An 18,766-nucleotide genomic window follows, 5' to 3' on the forward strand; every position below is an offset into this window, starting at 1 on the left:
CAGACATACGTACCCATTTTGAGAAAGTTAGAATGCACTGCGTGAAGTGAAATGGGTTAATTTGTTAAGGGGAGCAATCAGTAGACCTAATTTGCAGAAGAATTGATAACCATCGATAGTAGTTTTTTTTCCCCACTATGTACATGCAATCCAGTATGCAACAGTCAATGCTTTGAGTGCCGCCTGTTCAGACCACGCATCATCGCAGGGTGAGCACACGCTAAACACCAGACGCACCACTAACTCATTACACCATAAATAATCGCCACATGGCTTTTTTAAGGAAAAATTCAGTAGTCAAAAAACATTACCCCCAGTGCGGCCTGTCTGGACCACGCATCATCGCAGGTTACATACACGCTGAGTCCCAAAGGTACAACTAACTCAGTGCACCATAATTCATCTCCACGTGGCCATATTCAGGCAGAATTCAACTGACTCTTCATTCAATATTTGTGGAGTGCAGTACCAAACAAAGTATAACGTCCCACAAACCTACACAATATCCCTTTAGTAGCCTTCCTTCAAAAACTTCTTTTATATCAGTTCTAGGTTTAGTTATAAAAAAAAATTCATGCTGCAAGTGGAAAGGCACACTCAATGGCAGTCTACACTGCGGACAACACAGGTCACAACCTGAACTATATTGTCCCTGAAACATACACATTTCGACAATGTATTTCATACATGTTTCATCTTTTATTTCAATCGTGATTACAGATAACGCAGTCCAGCCTAAGATATACACTGCGGACAGCAGGATTTACAACTCAAATTCTGCTTTGGATCTACACTACAGACAGTAAGGAATTCAGCCTTGATTTATTTAAGGCAGAGACAAAAAATACTCCTGTGGCACTGCTAGTATGCGCAAGCACCTTCAATCCCTGCATCCTGTGAACTATGCTCACAAAGAATGTAGAACACTGTGCCAAAATGTACCTCCACCACCGGCAATACCAAGTACCTCTGGGGCATCACCTTCAACATCGCAACCAGACATACGTCCCCATTTTGAGAAAGTTAGAATGCACTGCGTGAAATGCAATTGTTTAATTTGTTAGGGTGAGCAATTAATAGACCTAGTTTGTAGAGCAATTGATAACCATCGATGGTAGTTCTTTTTTTCCCCCCTCAAAGTTCATGCAGTCCAGTATGCAACAGACAATGTATGGAGTACAGACCGCTCAAACCATGCATCATCGCAGAGTGAGCACACGCTGAGCACCAGGCGTACCACTAACTCAGTGCACCATAAATAATCGCAATGTGGCCTTAAGGCAAAGTTCAGAAGCCAATAGACATTCTTACCAGTGCGCTCTGCCTGAACCACGCATCATTGCAGGCTCCACACAAACCGACCCTACCTTAGTGCACCACAACTCATGAATCTTCTGTGTATTATTTCACATACAGTGCTTCTACCTTTGTACAGCAGAATTCATAAACCGTTTATGATTGAATATCTGTGTATGATATCATGATTACTATTCTACTTGTTACCAACAGCAACGTAATAAAATTGAGTCGAGCACAAGTGCCCGTACCCACTTCAACTATCTATCTGTGTCTGTGTACTTATTATGTTTGTAAAATGCTGCTCCTGCTCCCTACCACATTATATTGTGCTGTAAACAGCGTATGCAACCATCCTACCTCTGCCAGTAACAAAAACTTCGATTATATAACTTTCTCTCGCTCATTCTACAAATACGAACGTACAAACTGGATCATTACAATACTGCAAAGTAAATGCATAGTAAATTTATAAGTGTGAGCTATTTCTCGTTTTTAGCATATTTACCAATTTACACGAGCACTGTATTTACAATACACTTTTTGGGGCATTGGTGGTGCTCCTGCCTCCTTACAATCAGGTCCACTGACGGTTCCCCATAACATAATAGTTCGATGCAATATTTGCGCAGGAACTTTATATTTGCAAACTGGGGAACAATTACATGCGTTGGAGTGCTTCCAGATGGTGGTGCAGTGGAGGTGCTCGCCACTGCAGGTGGTGGAACATCCTGTCGGCTGCGTGTTGCCTCCCTCGCATAGTTGTTTGGGTGTAAATTCTTTACATGCCTGTCCATGCTCGCAGTCCCAAATGAGTAATTTTTGGTCGGGTGACCGCGAGACAGTGTCACTTGGCATATGTTGCAAGTGACCTGTGGAGCATTCACTTTCTTCTGATCATCTGGAAAAGTAAACAATTTCCAGATGAAAGCCTCCTTCTTCTTCTGAAGAGGAGGCTCAGGTAGATAAGTGTTCTCATCAGAAGAGTGGTCTGATGGTGATGGAGACCGAGCAGCCATATTAATATAGTAGAGTTGCACAGAACTTCGCCTTGAAAGGAAAGATCCTGCTTGTCTGAAAGTCCAAGTAGAATGAACATAATGGGAGGGGTCTTTCAATATTTGGAGTTGGAAGTATTATGAACCAATGAAATCTCTTCTTTTAATGTCACATGACAGTACGTACTCTTACGGTGCACTTACAGAGCTCTTACGGTGCGCTTACGATGCTCTTACGGTGTGTGTACGCTGGACGTACGATCGCGATGTTCGTAATTTAAAAAGTAATATACGGTTCTTAAAAGTAAAACAAAAACATTTTCTTGATTTTCCCAGATAATCTCTACCTTTAAAATGTACAAGAAATACATAAATATATTGTTTTTAACATTATAAAACTTTCTGAGCTGCAGGTACAGGGGGTAGTACAAACGTCACATGGAAGAGCTTATGCGCCGCGTAACGTCAAAACGTACTCGTGACGTGGGCGTGCGCGCTGAGTACAATTTACAGTACAAATGACGGTGCATTTACCGTACGCGTACAGTGCGACTATCTAAAAAAAAAAGGAATATCAAATTTAATTTTTATATTTGTAAAAACAAATTTTTATAAAAACAATATTTTGGAATTTAGTTTTGTTATTATTTTACATTATAATATGAAATATAAATAAAACAAAATAATATGTAAATATTTATTATAAAAATGAGGAAATGTATTAAAAACAGAAACATTTTTAATAATTAATACATTAAGAATTATCATTTACAAAACCTTTCAAATTCACTGAAAAACTCCTAGGTTTCTTCTGCATTATAATTAAAAATAAGTATTTAAAAAACCTTAGAAATTCACTGAAAAAACCATAGGTTTCACACATGTTATAGTTAAAAATTAGCATTTAAAAAACCTTACAAATTCATCAGTGATGTAATTTGAGATGTCATCAGTGATGTCGTCAGTGATGTCACTGACCATGTCATGAGTGATGTAATATGTGACGTCATAAGCAGTGCATTGCGGGCGCGCGAGTTATAGTTAACTATAACGGGGGGATTTCAATGGTTTTGTATGAGTGAAATGTCCAGCGAACTATAACACGTGTGAAACCTATGGTTTTTTCAGTGAATTGCTAAGGTTTTTAAATGCTAATTATGAACTATAACATGTGTGAAACCTATGGTTTTTTCAGTGAATATATATATATATTTATATATATATATATATATATATAAATATATATATATATATGTTTGTAATTCAATTTAATTTTAGTTTTATAGTTTTTTTAAGGTGAATAGTTAAGATTTAGTTGAAGCAATACATTTTTATTTAATTTGAAGTATGTGTATAAACTATTTTTGTTAAAGTAATTGTTCTATATGAAAAAGTTTGCATGTATTTATCACTGAATATTTAATTATGTTGTGTTGTTGATAATATTATAATCAATATTGTGTGAAACGATATTTGTGATATACTACATTTATATTTAAAGGTAATGATAAGTTTTTAGCTGATATTTTTGTTTTCAATATAGTTCAAAATAAAAAATTTTAACAATACTATTTGTGTTTTTGATATTTGAGATTTTAGTAGTTAGGTACAGGAATTCAATGTTTTTGCTATCAATATTTGTTTTCAGATATTTCCGTGTTTCAATATTGTAGGCATCAATATATTGTATGCACCAATATTTTTGTGTTTCAATATTGTAAGCATCAATATTTTGTCAGCTCATGTGAAAAACAGACGCATTGGCAGGACTTGAATCTCAATTGCATGGACTTGAATCTCAGCATCTACAGCTCATGATTGGCGGCTTCACCATACCTTACACAGTACCTCACAAAGCAGCACCTCTGAGCTACTGATCAGTGCCTCCGCCAGATTCGCCATGGTCCAAAACGATGCAGAACCTCGGATCACAGCAGCTCACAGCTTGTGATCGGCAGCTTCACCAGATTCGATGCAAAACAGTGCATGGCGATGCAAAGCCTTGCAGTGCAAAAAGAACAATTGATGGACAGAATGCACAACAATGTCATACATTCACCCGCTTACAGAGATCTGGGCCTAAATCCGTTTTTTGCTCACCATGTCATTCCAGTTTGGACCCAGACATATGCAAATCAGTCTTCAGCCTGCGCCCAATGGGAACAGTCCAGCCCGAACTGCCAGGCCAGGTCCTCCCTGGACTGGAAACAAGCATCCTAGGACCGGTTTCGGGCAAGCAGCACCTTTCATCTTCCTGGTTGGGGACTCAATGGACCTGAGGCAAGGTAACTTATTGCAGCACCACAGAACCAATTAAACCTACCACAATTAGCAACTTTTCATATCATGAATCATCAAGAGACACTAATATTGACAATACTGATACTGACGCATAAATACTATTATGGGACTGGATTTGGGCCAATGAGAATTTTCAATTTTGAACAAACCAAAGATTAAGGATATTGTCTATTTGGACACAATTATAGTTGTAGATCTGTATGCATTTGGCTATCTTTATGTAAGTATGTATGACACTACTTTTAGTACAAGTCCAATGGCTGATTACCTAAGTACAACATAAATGTTTCTAGTCATCAAGTTATTGTTTGTTATTGATTCTAAGTTTATAGTCCTAAAAATGCACAAAGCAAAATGGGTAGCAAATGCATTGTTATTTATGTTAGTTATTATTACTGATGTCAAGTACCCATTTGATGAGAGGACAAGAAATCTATGGTTCTTCATTTCATGAATGAACACGGAAATATGTTAACAATCTCTAAAGGAATGCAATCTGTGTCTGTGTATACAGTTCACTATTTCCTCTCTTCTTCTACTAAGACACAGGTATTTCATGCCTTCAGAGATTTAACCTCATACATCTGGTAAGCACACATCTGGATATGTCTATAAACTCATCATTTCCTAGACCTTGTCCAAAACCAGTCAGCAACTTCAGCTCAATATTATCCCAAGAGAAAGGAAAAAGCATTCTGCTATTCTTTTGTCAAAATTTTGGAAATGTCTCATTATATCTGAAACCTTGAAAAAAGCAGATTTTATGAACAGCGGATGTGGGTTTGGCCATGATATGCATACAGTCACATACTCCTGAATGTAAACCAGTTTGCAGTTGCAGACAATGTATTTATTTAACAGTGATAGTAGGGCAGAGTGCAAATTAAACATTTAATATTCTCTTATATTTTACAGATATATTTATATTTCATATTGCAACATGCAGAGCAGCATTGACACACAATGATAAAGCTATTTCTCCTGTACTTACAAAGTTGCCTTATACTGCGAACACATTGATGCAGAGTAGCTATACTCATGGTCTGATTATGAGTGTTGGCGGTGAGGGAGCAAGTGGCACATCACCGCCACACTCCTGCACCGCTACCTGCTCGCCAGATTACAATTATTTTGTGGTCTGGCAGACAGGCGGCATGGCGGTCCTGCCGAGGTGCATTTTAAAGGGTTATAGTGAGCCTTAAACTGCACTGCAGCGTGCACATTCCTGTATGGGAAGAAATGCACCAAGTCAAGCATTCCTTCCTGTGCAGGAACTGGGGGTGCAAAAATACCAGGGGACAGCATGTGTCCCTGGCATACATCCCCATGCACAGGGGCAAGAGGGGGCCCTGCAGGGCCCCATTTCTTTCCTCTCTGCCAGCGGTTTTACAGAGGAAGAACCTCCATGAGACTGCTGGTGGTGAGGAAAGTCGTAATATGCTTGGCAGTGCGTCAGAACACCACCAACCATATAACTGCCCTCAGATCGCTGGGCAATCACCACCAGGGATCTCTGATCCCTGGCTGTTGCAGTGGTGCAATGGCGATCCAAGCACCCTAGTTATACTAGGGCGATCAGAAGACTAGCATCACCACGTTACCTTGAGTCGGGCTGTCCGTGGAATGCCAGACTCATAATGAAGCCCTCAGTGCCATCTCACGATTAAAGGTACGCATCTATTGTATATAACTGATTTATTTATTTTGCAGATGATTATTTGATTATTATGGTGTAAAAATACATATTTAAATCATATACTTAAATTCACCAGTCATAGCTAAAGCAAGAACCCTAGGGCTCTGCTCTCCAGGCATGCAGCTCCGCCTCAGCATCGAGTGCTAGTGCCACTACCTCCCACACAGCAGGGATATATGTTTTAACAACTACTACTTTAACATCGAATACCTAAACCACGAATGCTAAACCACGAGCAATGCCAACCACTGCATTCTTAACAATGACTTCCTAAACAACGAAAAATATTCGGTTGTCTCATTTCCTGAATATACCATTCTGCTCTGAAATAAAACGCATGTTTTAAACACGGTAGGAGAGGGCATGCAGTCTTTTGATCATGAGACTCCATGACAAACCTCTGTCCAAAAGCCTTTCATGATAGAGTCAGGCTGCCTGGAATTTTAAGCAATGCTTCATCTGTTAGCACGCAAATGGAGCCTAGGTACACCGAAGACAGCCCATTCTCTGACTGTCGTGCCAGAGCCAATGCGCGTGCCCCCAGCCCTACTAAGACAGAGAAGTATCTTTTGCAACAGAGCACACGTCATGTTACTCTAATGTGCTGAAGGGGCCTGGTACGCTATGCTAGATTACTAAACTATTTATAAAATAAGTAAAGAAACATGTATTTACTCCATGTTCACTCTAGGGTCACTGATGTCTTCAGCACGGACAAACAAAATAAAGCGAAAAGTATAGAGAGGGAAAATAATAACTCTGCAGATCATGTTAATTAGTGATGGACTACACAACCACGTCAGCAAGCTCTGATAGTATTTCTTTCGGACATGGTCCCTTGTACTTTCATGTGTGCCCCCTCGTCCGTAACAGTGTGGAATATAGACATCTTTCGGTATTTACAGACAGTTTTTTAAAACAGTAAATGTACTATCATAACAAAAATACATCCACGGCCAATAAAGTTACGGTTTCAACTCTTTTATCCTGTTATCATTCACAGTGAATAAAATGCCATTTATTTAATTCTTGTAAATGGCATATCAACCACAAAACCCTGATGCGAAGTTTGAAACGTGTTTGGGGCTTGTATGTAAATTTTAGTTTTTTTATTTGTTTTGTTATTTTAATAATTTAATAAACATACAGCATATAACAATAGTGCCATCTATTGGCCAGTTAGGAGGTTGTTTTATTCATGGTTTAGGAAAGTCGTTGTAAGTCGTAGTTAATGATGTCATGGTTCATAGACAGACGTTGTTTTAGACTCGTTGTTTAGGTCAGTCGTTGTAAAGGCTTCGTTATTAAGGCTGTTTCCCACGCAGCAGAGCACGGTAGGAGTCCCAGGACTCCTTCTGCCTTTTGCCTTCACTCTTCGCCTTGCTTTTGCCCACTTCCTCTTTTGCACTATACCTTCTCTTTTGCATTTAACTGTGTTTCTTGCCTCTGCCAGCTTCCTTCTTTTTTGCCTGTAACTGTGTATTTTGCCTCTTTGCCAGCTTCCTTTTTTTTTGCCTGTAACTGTGTCTTTGTCTCTCTGCCAGCTTTTTCTTTTACTTAATTTTTCACTTTTGCACTGTTTTTCCCTGCTTCCCGCTGCTGCAGCCACTCCTGCTCCAACCTCTCGGCTGTTCCTGCCCTCCGCCGACCCCTACTTGTTGTGTATCGATTTAGATTCCGTATGAAATTCCCAATTCATGCCCGTAAATGGGTACAATTTACATTGCCCTTATATAGTCTTAGAAATCCAGCCCTTATTTAGTCATAATCCATGCTACCCAAATACAGGCATGGCTACTTACATCTGTTCATCTATATCACCAGACTCTTAAGCCTTTAGGGCTTCCCCTCGCTTGTATATTGATTTCTCCAATAACTCCAATAACTCACTTATTATGCATGAACATCTATTTCTTAGAAGTTCATTCATGACCTTTTTATGCCCGACTTTTACGTCAATACTGGCATTCCTAAACATCTTTAAGGTATAAATATACCTTCACTTGCTATGGTAAGGCACAGTGCAGTTCGACTACCTACTTGCACGACGTGGCTCGCCACAGCAAATCCCGAAGGAAGTCATGTCCCCAACTGACGCACTGACCAGACGCTGCCATCCTCCTTGCCGAGAATCCAGCTCAGTTGTTTCTGATTCCCCTTGCGGGGAATTAGAGATCGAGTCCCGGGAAAGAGATACCAACCTCTCTCATTCTAAGGTATGGAACCGATTAGATACAACAAGGGGTGGTGATGGACAGAGTCTCTGAATTAAGCAGAGTACTCTCACCCAGTCAAGAGATCAGGGCTAGATCCAACACCGTTTTTTAGCTCATTGCACCATCCCAGTTTCAGAACCTGGCTGTATGCAAATTAGTCTGTCCCTGGCCCAGTGCATCATGGGAACAGGGCAGACCAGACTACAAAAGCCAATTCTTACACTGGGAAGGAAACAAGCTTCCGGGGACCGGTTTCTAGCATTCCAGCCGTCTTCGGCCCGGCTTGCTTGAATCCTGATGGTGCAATGAGCAAGGGACTCACATCTGAGTATACCCTTCCACGCTTAGGGTGGACACAATTATTTACAACAAGGGGTGGTGATGGACAGAGTCTCTGAATTAAGCAGAGTACTCTCACCCAGTCAAGAGATCAGGGCTAGATCCAACACCGTTTTTTAGCTCATTGCACCATCCCAGTTTCAGATCCTGGCTGTATGCAAATTAGTCTGTCCCTGGCCCAGTGCATCATGGGAACAGGGCAGACCAGACTACAAAAGCCAATTCTTACACTGGGAAGGAAACAAGCTTCCGGGGACCGGTTTCTGGCATTCCAGCCGTCTTCGGCCCGGCTTGCTTGAATCCTGATGGTGCAATGAGCAAGGGACTTACATCTGAGTATACCCTTCCACGCTTAGGGTGGACAAAATTATTTACAACAAGGGGTGGTGATGGACAGAGTCTCTGAATTAAGCAGAGTACTCTCACCCAGTCAAGAGATCAGGGCTAGATCCAACACCGTTTTTTAGCTCATTGCACCATCCCAGTTTCAGAACCTGGCTGTATGCAAATTAGTCTGTCCCTGGCCCAGTGCATCATGGGAACAGGGCAGACCAGACTACAAAAGCCAATTCTTACACTGGGAAGGAAACAAGCTTCCGGGGACCGGTTTCTGGCATTCCAGCCGTCTTCGGCCCGGCTTGCTTGAATCCTGATGGTGCAATGAGCAAGGGACTCACATCTGAGTATACCCTTCCACGCTTAGGGTGGACAAAATTATTTACAACAAGGGGTGGTGATGGACAGAGTCTCTGAATTAAGCAGAGTACTCTCACCCAGTCAAGAGATCAGGGCTAGATCCAACACCGTTTTTTAGCTCATTGCACCATCCCAGTTTCAGAACCTGGCTGTATGCAAATTAGTCTGTCCCTGGCCCAGTGCATCATGGGAATAGGGCAGACCAGACTACAAAAGCCAATTCTTACACTGGGAAGGAAACAAGCTTCCGGGGACCGGTTTCTGGCATTCCAGCCGTCTTCGGCCCGGCTTGCTTGAATCCTGATGGTGCAATGAGCAAGGGACTCACATCTGAGTATACCCTTCCACGCTTAGGGTGGACAAAATTATTTACAACAAGGGGTGGTGATGGACAGAGTCTCTGAATTAAGCAGAGTACTCTCACCCAGTCAAGAGATCAGGGCTAGATCCAACACCGTTTTTTAGCTCATTGCACCATCCCAGTTTCAGAACCTGGCTGTTTGCAAATTAGTCTGTCCCTGGCCCAGTGCATCATGGAAACAGGGCAGACCAGACTACAAAAGCCAATTCTTACACTGGGAAGGAAACAAGCTTCCGGGGACCGGTTTCTGGCATTCCAGCCGTCTTCGGCCCGGCTTGCTTGAATCCTGATGGTGCAATGAGCAAGGGACTCACATCTGAGTATACCCTTCCACGCTTAGGGTGGACACAATTATTTACAACAAGGGGTGGTGATGGACAGAGTCTCTGAATTAAGCAGAGTACTCTCACCCAGTCAAGAGATCAGGGCTAGATCCAACACCGTTTTTTAGCTCATTGCACCATCCCAGTTTCAGAACCTGGCTGTATGCAAATTAGTCTGTCCCTGGCCCAGTGCATCATGGGAACAGGGCAGACCAGACTACAAAAGCCAATTCTTACACTGGGAAGGAAACAAGCTTCCGGGGACCGGTTTCTGGCATTCCAGCCGTCTTCGGCCCGGCTTGCTTGAATCCTGATGGTGCAATGAGCAAGGGACTCACATCTGAGTATACCCTTCCACGCTTAGGGTGGACAAAATTATTTACAACAAGGGGTGGTGATGGACAGAGTCTCTGAATTAAGCAGAGTACTCTCACCCAGTCAAGAGATCAGGGCTAGATCCAACACCGTTTTTTAGCTCATTGCACCATCCCAGTTTCAGAACCTAGCTGTATGCAAATTAGTCTGTCCCTGGCCCAGTGCATCATGGGAACAGGGCAGACCAGACTACAAAAGCCAATTCTTACACTGGGAAGGAAACAAGCTTCCGGGGACCGGTTTCTGGCATTCCAGCCGTCTTCGGCCCGGCTTGCTTGAATCCTGATGGTGCAATGAGCAAGGGACTCACATCTGAGTATACCCTTCCACGCTTAGGGTGGACAAAATTATTTACAACAAGGGGTGGTGATGGACAGTCTCTGAATTAAGCAGAGTACTCTCACCCAGTCAAGAGATCAGGGCTAGATCCAACACCGTTTTTTAGCTCATTGCACCATCCCAGTTTCAGAACCTGGCTGTATGCAAATTAGTCTGTCCCTGGCCCAGTGCATCATGGGAACAGGGCAGACCAGACTACAAGCTACAAGCTAAAAAACGGTGTTGGATCTAGCCCTGATCTCTTGACTGGGTGAGAGTATTCTGCTTAATTCAGAGACTCTGTCCCTCACCACCCCTTGTTGTAAATAATTTTGTCCACCCTAAGCGTGGAAGGGTATACGCAGACATGAGTCCCTTGCTCATTGCACCATCAGGATTCAAGCAAGCCGGGCCGAAGACGGCTGTAATGCCAGAAACCGGTCCCCGGAAGCTTGTTTCCTTCCCAGTGTAAGAATTGGCTTTTGTAGTTTGGTTTGCCCTGTTCCCATCATGCACTGGGACAGGAACAGACTAATTTGCATACAGCCAGGTTCTGAAACTGGGATGGTGCAATGAGCTAAAAAACGGTGTTGGATCTAGCCCTGATCTCTTGACTGAGTGAGAGTATTCTGCTTAATTCAGAGACTCTGTCCCGCACCACCCCTTGTTGTAAATAATTTTGTCCACCCTAAGCGTGGAAGGGTATACTCAGACATGAGCCCCTTGCTCATTGCACCATCAGGATTCAAGCAAGCCGGGCCGAAGATGGCTGTAATGCCAGAAACCGGTCCCCGGAAGCTTGTTTCCTTCCCAGTGTAAGAATTGGCTTTTGTAGTTTGGTTTGCCCTGTTCCCATCATGCACTGGGACAGGAACAGACTAATTTGCATACAGCCAGGTTCTGAAACTGGGATGGTGCAATGAGCTAAAAAACGGTGCTGGATCTAGCCCTGATCTCTTGACTGGGTGAGAGTATTCTGCTTAATTCAGAGACTCTGTCCCTCACCACCCCTTGTTGTAAATAATGGAACCGATTAGAACCTAGAGAAATCTTTGGCAATTCTTGGCATAACTAAACTAAACTATAGCTAAAACAACACCTATTTTTCCCTTGTACTAGACTTAGGTTAGGTACACTGGGGTAGGATTATTTTAGAAGCACCAGTTGAGTATTTTAGCCTGTGTTATTCATGTATGTATTTTTATATATGTCATAGCTGCAGACCATGCTATTACAGTATTATTTTACATTACTGTTTACGCTGTACGCATTATACTTTGCATTCTATCTTACGATTGTAGCAGTTCATATCTCTTGCATGAGAAAGAAGACTGATCAATAAACCCTTTTTATTGAAACGCCCCGTCTATCTATTTGTATGCAACTCTGAAGAAACGAAGCATGCACAATTGACTCAGTGAAATAGTTATCTATTGTTTCCACGACTCTGAAGATATTGTTCCGACTCGAAGGGAAACAAATTTGTCATGTTTATGAGGTTGTCAGAAGCTAAAGAAGTAGAAGTATTTAAGGGCCAGATGTAGGTAACTTCAATTTACCGACTCATAAATACCGAATTTTACTGATTCGGTATTTATGAATCGGTAATTTGAAGGTGGGAGATGTAGGTAATTTTGAAATTCGATTTACCGAATCGGTAACATTCGGTATTTACCGATTCGGTAAATACCGAATCGGTATTGCCCATTGATTCCTATGGCCTGTGAAGCCCATAGGAATCAATGGTAAATACTGATTCGGTATTTACCGAATCGGTAAATACCGAATCCTGCAAGGCTGCAGGGGGTGTCACTTTGACACCCTCTAGCACCCCAAATACAGGCATGTGTGACATGTGGCACACATACATGCCCTAAGGGCATGTCTGTGTGTCACATGGCACAGGTGTGCATGCACAAATGTGCATAAACACCTGAATTCTGTATTTTACCACACAATAGGATTGGGTGGTAAAATACCGACTCTTAAGGGCCTGTGGCACTCTTTGGAGTGTCACCTACATGTGGATTTACGGATCGGTAATATTACCGATTCGGTATTTTACAGAATCGGTAAATTTACCGATTCGGTAAATTTACAGATTCTGTAAAATGATGGCCCCTACATGTCAAACACCAAATACCGGTCGGTAACTGCCGAAATCGGCCGTTACCGACCGGTATTTGCTCTCCTACATCTGGCCCTTAGTATAATGTACTCGATAGAGACATACTGACCTCAGTCTTATGTCAAAACAATAGTGTATATTATTCCAATGTCCTGAGCCTAATAGGGATATAGGATCTACATTACATGCACTACCTTTGCGATGAGGTTGAGCAAGACCCCTTGAGCTCTGCTCTCCCTGCACGCAGCTCCGCCTCAGCCCTGAGTGCTAGTGCCCCTGCCTCCCGTGCAGCAGAGCACGGATCGAGTCCCCAGGACTCCTTCTGCCTTTTGCCTTGGCTCTTCGCCTCGCTTTTGACCACTTCCTCTTTTGCCCAATTGCTTCTCTTTACCATTTAACTGTGTTTCTTGCCTCTGCCAGCTGCTTTCTTTTTGTCTGTGACTGTGTTTTTTTTTTGCCTCTTTGCCAGCTTACTTTTTTTTGCCTGTAACTGTGTCTCTTTGCCAGCTTTCTCCTTTACTTAATTTTCCAATTTTGTGCCGTTTGTCCCCGCTTCCCGTCGCTGCAGCCCCTCCCACGCCCGCGTTCCAGCTGATCCCACCCTACCCTTACCTAATGGCGGCCGCTATATGGCCGCGCCGCTGGCATGCCAAAGGCGCGCCCATACGCGATCAGCACCAGGAACCCTGGTCCTCTGACACACCATTGCTACGACTTAGCAACACTCTATGCACTCAACTCCAGGAGAAACAACAACTGCCAGCTGTCAACACCACACACAGCTGTTCTCCTGTCAACACTGCTGCTGCACCTTCACCCACCTCCAGACACTCACTGCCACCACCAACCCACCGGATACCAACGCACCCAAACCCCTCAACTGCTTCCTTCTCAACGTTCGCTCCCTGCACAGACACGCAGTAGAAATCTATTATTGATGTCAGTGAACAATTTGCTAGGTCCTCTGTAAGGTCAAAAATCTGTACTCTAAGAGCCTAGTAGCTAGCTCAGCTATTTGTGTCCTACCCGTTACTATTAGCATATATTGAGAAAGCTGCATTCCTTCTTCCCTTCCCAGGACCCAAGATAATGCTTAGGTACTAGATCCATGCACAGGTACAGTTATCCTGCCCATCAAAATAATTCTAAAAGGCACACTGTCCAAGTTATTGCACATAAATATACACAAGTGTAACGTGAAGCCAATGGAATCTCTGGAATGGCACTGACCTGGTAGGTAATAGCGCATCAAGAACTGCTTGAGTTTCATCCTCCCTCAGTAACATGCTGACTAGCCATAACAATGGAGACCAGCAAATACACGATGACAAACTGCGCAGTCTGAAAGTAATGCTTAGCCCCTCCCAGTTCCATTATTTATATACCGAAAACAGAAAAGGGACAGTCCGCCTCATCGGACGTATTTTAAATATTCACGTACTGAAACATTTCTCAATAGGCTATTTTCACGTGAGTTGGGTGTTAATTAGCAAGACTACATCTTCTTACGTAGTGTTTTATAAATCATATTCAGTACACTTCCTAAAATGTCTTTAATGTTATATATTTTTTAATAATGTTATTTTGATAAAAGTAATAGTACACACACTGTAAATGATCTTGTTTGTTTTCAAAAATGGTTCCTACAAGGGGAGGAGCTACGCTAGCAACCAAGATGGACGCATAAGCTCCCGGCTCCGCCGACCTCCGCCGGATGCTCATAAACCCTGACTTCCATCCTGATTTCCCACCGGACTCCCGTGCAGCTGAAATGCGCCTGACTCCGAAGGTGCAATCCCGGAATTTCTAGCTGCTCAAATGATGAAGATACGCCGTGCGCCATTCTCGGCCTAACCCGGAGTTGATGCCGGGGCCTCGAGTGCTAACCCAGCCGGGTTGGAGTTGAACAACATCGGCCGCAGGACGTGGGTGGTTCCGGTCTCCCGAAGTGGCATCTTTCTTTACCGTTTTGGATGGTGATCCGGTGGCAGCTTTCTCCTGCAACTGCGGCGGCTTGACATATCGACTGCTTTGGTCGGGGATCCGCTGCCCGGAGACCCCGCTGAGCTCCCGGGGTCGATGGGCTTGGTTCTTCGCTGGCGGCGACGGTGCTGAGATCGTGCTTTTGAAGTGCCCACAGTTGTCATCTGCGTTGCCTTTACCTGGTGCCCTGGAGAAGTCGACCTCCGGGGTTCAGTTACCTGCCCGGTCGCTCACTGAGGGGCGATGGAGCGGGCCGAAAGTACACCGTCGCTGCACACTATAATGGCCGCTATTGGGGAGCTCCACATACGAGTCACCGCCACCGCCCAGAGGATGGTTGTAACGGTTGATAACATCTGCCGGAGACCGGACTCCGACCCTTTGTTGGCTGTGAACCAAGATGCCGTACCCGCGGAGCGAGCTCCGATTGCTACTGAGGACCTTGTGCGGAAGTCGGACTTTGAAATTTTTTTGCGACCCCCAGATGGCAGCGAGCGAGCCCGAACCTATCGGATGTGTGTTTTGCCCTATGTCGATATCGCCCGAGATAGATGTGACTATTCCTGTACTTCAGTGTGAGTTCTCCAATGAATGTCGGATTAATACCTTGCCCCTTTTCTCTCAGAGTGATCAAAAACGCTTTGCTGACTTATTGCTGGTGGGCAGTGAACTTTGTTTGACTTTTGGACCTTGTAAACGTCTATCCTGGTATCACTCCTTTCGTGTTGACTTTGGAACTTTTTTATTTCTGGATATCCTTTCTGTGATGGCAGTTCGAATGGACAGGGCTCGCATGAAGAATCGTAGCGGCCAGGGTTGACTTTGACCGTATGGGTTTGGAGAAAGATTTCATTTGATACGGGATTGTACCTCATGATTGCACGGGAGGGGGGTGGGTTTTTTACACGCTTCCCCCCTGTTGGATTTTATTTGTTGCGTTCTCTTATCCTGGAGACTTATGGGATGGGTTGCAGCTGGCGGGGGGTAAGGGGGGTCGGGGGGGCATGTTCGATATTTCCTCCTCCACTTTCTTCTTTCCTTCTCTTAGGTACAAATTCGGGGGCGACAGGCACGCTGCTAGTGGGGATGGGCCATAGCCATTGCAGAGGTGTAGGGTGGGGGGAACAGGGAGCGGTTTATTATTTTATATTAGTTTAGTTCTATGGCCTTTTTTTCTTCTTCCTTTCTTCTTTCACAAGAGACGGGTTGATTATCCTGTGCCGATTTTCCTATTAGTCGGATGTCTAATTTGGTTTTTAATATCCTGTATCATGGGTGGGCTGGCTTTGTGGACTACTGTTTTGTCGGATTGCTGTTATTTTTCCCCTGAAGTACATATCGTTGCCGCAATTGCATCCGTCGGTAAAATTGTTTTCTACGCATTGTTTCCTTGCTCACCTATTGATGTATCGTTCTAGGAGTATGGCACCCGATTAAGGTATATTCTCTTGTTTTTCTTCATTAAAAACCTTTATAAAAAAATTTTTTTTAAAAATGGTTCCTACAAATGTTTTTATATCGGATTTCCCCGTAAATACCTCTACGACGCTCCATTTGGTAAAGCACACTACAAGATGCCCACTCTGTTTGCAAAGCGGACTTCATAAACAATACGTCTTCGGTGTAGGGGAAAAATAGGAACACTGCAACTATTATTAATAATTTGACATACAGGGTAGCCCTATTGTATAGCATTCCCTTATTGACTGCACACTCTCCATGCCAGATTATAAAGCAAGGCGTGTGCCGCCTTTATAAAAGCTATATCGTAGCATGTCGCGCTGGGAAAAATGTAATTAAATATTATGGGGTGAGCTTGGAAAAGCGATGGGGGGGTTGTACAAGGCAGAGTTCCCAGCAGAGGTGCTGTCAAGCAGCGCAGAGAACGGAATCATAGACAGCCTAAATCTTCTGGCTGCGCCATGTTTGGAAGCTTCTGCTTGACTGAAGTAGTCCACAATGGAACAATTAAGCAGCTACAGCAAAAGGATATTATAGTTGGCCGGTGCTCTTGAATACAAAGTGGAAGTGATGAATCGGCAGTGACAACCAATGACGAGGCACCAAATAAGACTGATGCAGGAATCAACCAAAGGTAAGCAGCAGGTTGAATTTCCCCTTGGTATAGTGTTTACACCCATTCTTGCAGACAGCGCATGCGCGCTGCCCAGGCTCTACCTAAAAATGCATAAAGATTTAACAAAAAGCAAGAAAATGGGCACAAAATGTGACCAACACCAGACCTCAAGAAAACTACTTGCATTTGCTATGGAAAGTCATATTTTATCAGGGCGATCTGTTTTTAGTGCCTACTGGTCTGTTCAGGGAAGCTGAGAAAGAACAGGTTTTGTTCCTTTCATTCAGAAAGTGAATGAGAAATAAGGATGCATTAAAATCTTATTTTTGTCTTCTCACATTTGTTGACAGGAAGGAATCCTAAATATTAAATAGATCACCCCCTACCTAGGCCTTTCAACCCACAGTGTAGGGTGCCTAGAATTTAAAAGTAGTATATGTAGGAACTTATTGCTGGCATGCACCTACAGGGATTAGACCCCAAAAGCTATGTTCATTCTTATGGCTGCAGCTGGCCTATCAGACCTTCAGATGAGTCTGTTAACTTTCGTTTGGGATGAGCTAAAAGGATCGTAAACAACTATTTTTTATATTTATCTAATGCTTTGGTGCAATATGATATGAATATTGGACAGATTATTAGACAATATTTAAGAATAGTGACTTTTAAAAAGTTGCACTTTACCTGCCTGATCCTCAAGTAGGCTTATTAGCATTAGGCAAACAGCTGGACCTAGTCACAGCTTCCACTTAATGAGATGTGAAAACTGCTCCCACAGCAGAAAAAAGAGCTTAGGCCTTTTGACAGGAAGACCTGGGGATGAGGACTGTGACTCCCTTCAGCCCAGAAACAACAGCTAGGGAGGGTCCATGATGCTATTAACTGCAAAGGAACAAGATGAGGCCTTCCAATTCATAGTTAATTGAAAAGGTAGACTTGAGGAAGGGAATCCGTTTGTTCCCGAGGCCCTTTGTCACCAGTTTAACATACAGCTGGTGGTGTGTGTGGGGAGGGGGCTGGTCCCAAAACCATTTTGGTGTAGCTGAAGAGGTGGGGACTGCTCATTTCCCTAAACTCACCCTTGGCTGACATACAGGTTCCCTTAAAGGACAGAAAGATTCTGCCATATGAATTTCCCTGCACTGTAGAATAGTTTGCAGTACCACAAACAGGTCAAGAGTGGGAAGAGCTGCCCCTGAGAAATGTTCTTCTCATTGGTTAGGGAGTGTCCTGTAGTTAATCCCAGCCACTTCAAAGTTAATTCCTCACTGACAGCTCAGCAAGACACCTTCTCGACATTTTGAAAAACAGAACAGGACTGGGCCTGCTGTTTCAGACCTGTGTGGAGATCTGAAGGGCTAGACCCCTTGTACCCAAGACTACAAAATGAACTCCATGGGGCAGTTGGCTGATCTTTTATGTGGAAAAATAGGCAAAACACACTGCAAGAGCATTTTTCCTGAAGGGCCTAGTTGACCAGTAGCAATTGGGTCGAACCTGGACCTTGCACGGGGACTCTGTTTGGACACACAAATTATCGGACTTCCAAGACCTCTGGAGCGTCATTGCAAAAGTCTTCAATTCGAAGCGACTTCATCAGATAAATCTTCAGGCTTGCCTCACTGTAGTATTTTGAACTAAATAATTAACATTGAGAGC

At 43.3% G+C, this 18,766-nt stretch overlaps 1 protein-coding gene across 2 annotated transcripts in view; it reads right to left on the minus strand.

Annotated features, from left to right (window-relative positions):
• The window catches only part of AGMO (alkylglycerol monooxygenase), a 744,553-nt gene that overhangs the window by 617,440 nt on the left and 108,347 nt on the right, over nucleotides 1-18,766 (minus strand). The gene's annotated exons all lie outside the window — the stretch shown is intronic.

The sequence above is a fragment of the Lissotriton helveticus genome, chromosome 10, assembly GCF_964261635.1.
Source record: "Lissotriton helveticus chromosome 10, aLisHel1.1, whole genome shotgun sequence".
NCBI lineage: Eukaryota > Metazoa > Chordata > Amphibia > Caudata > Salamandridae > Lissotriton > Lissotriton helveticus.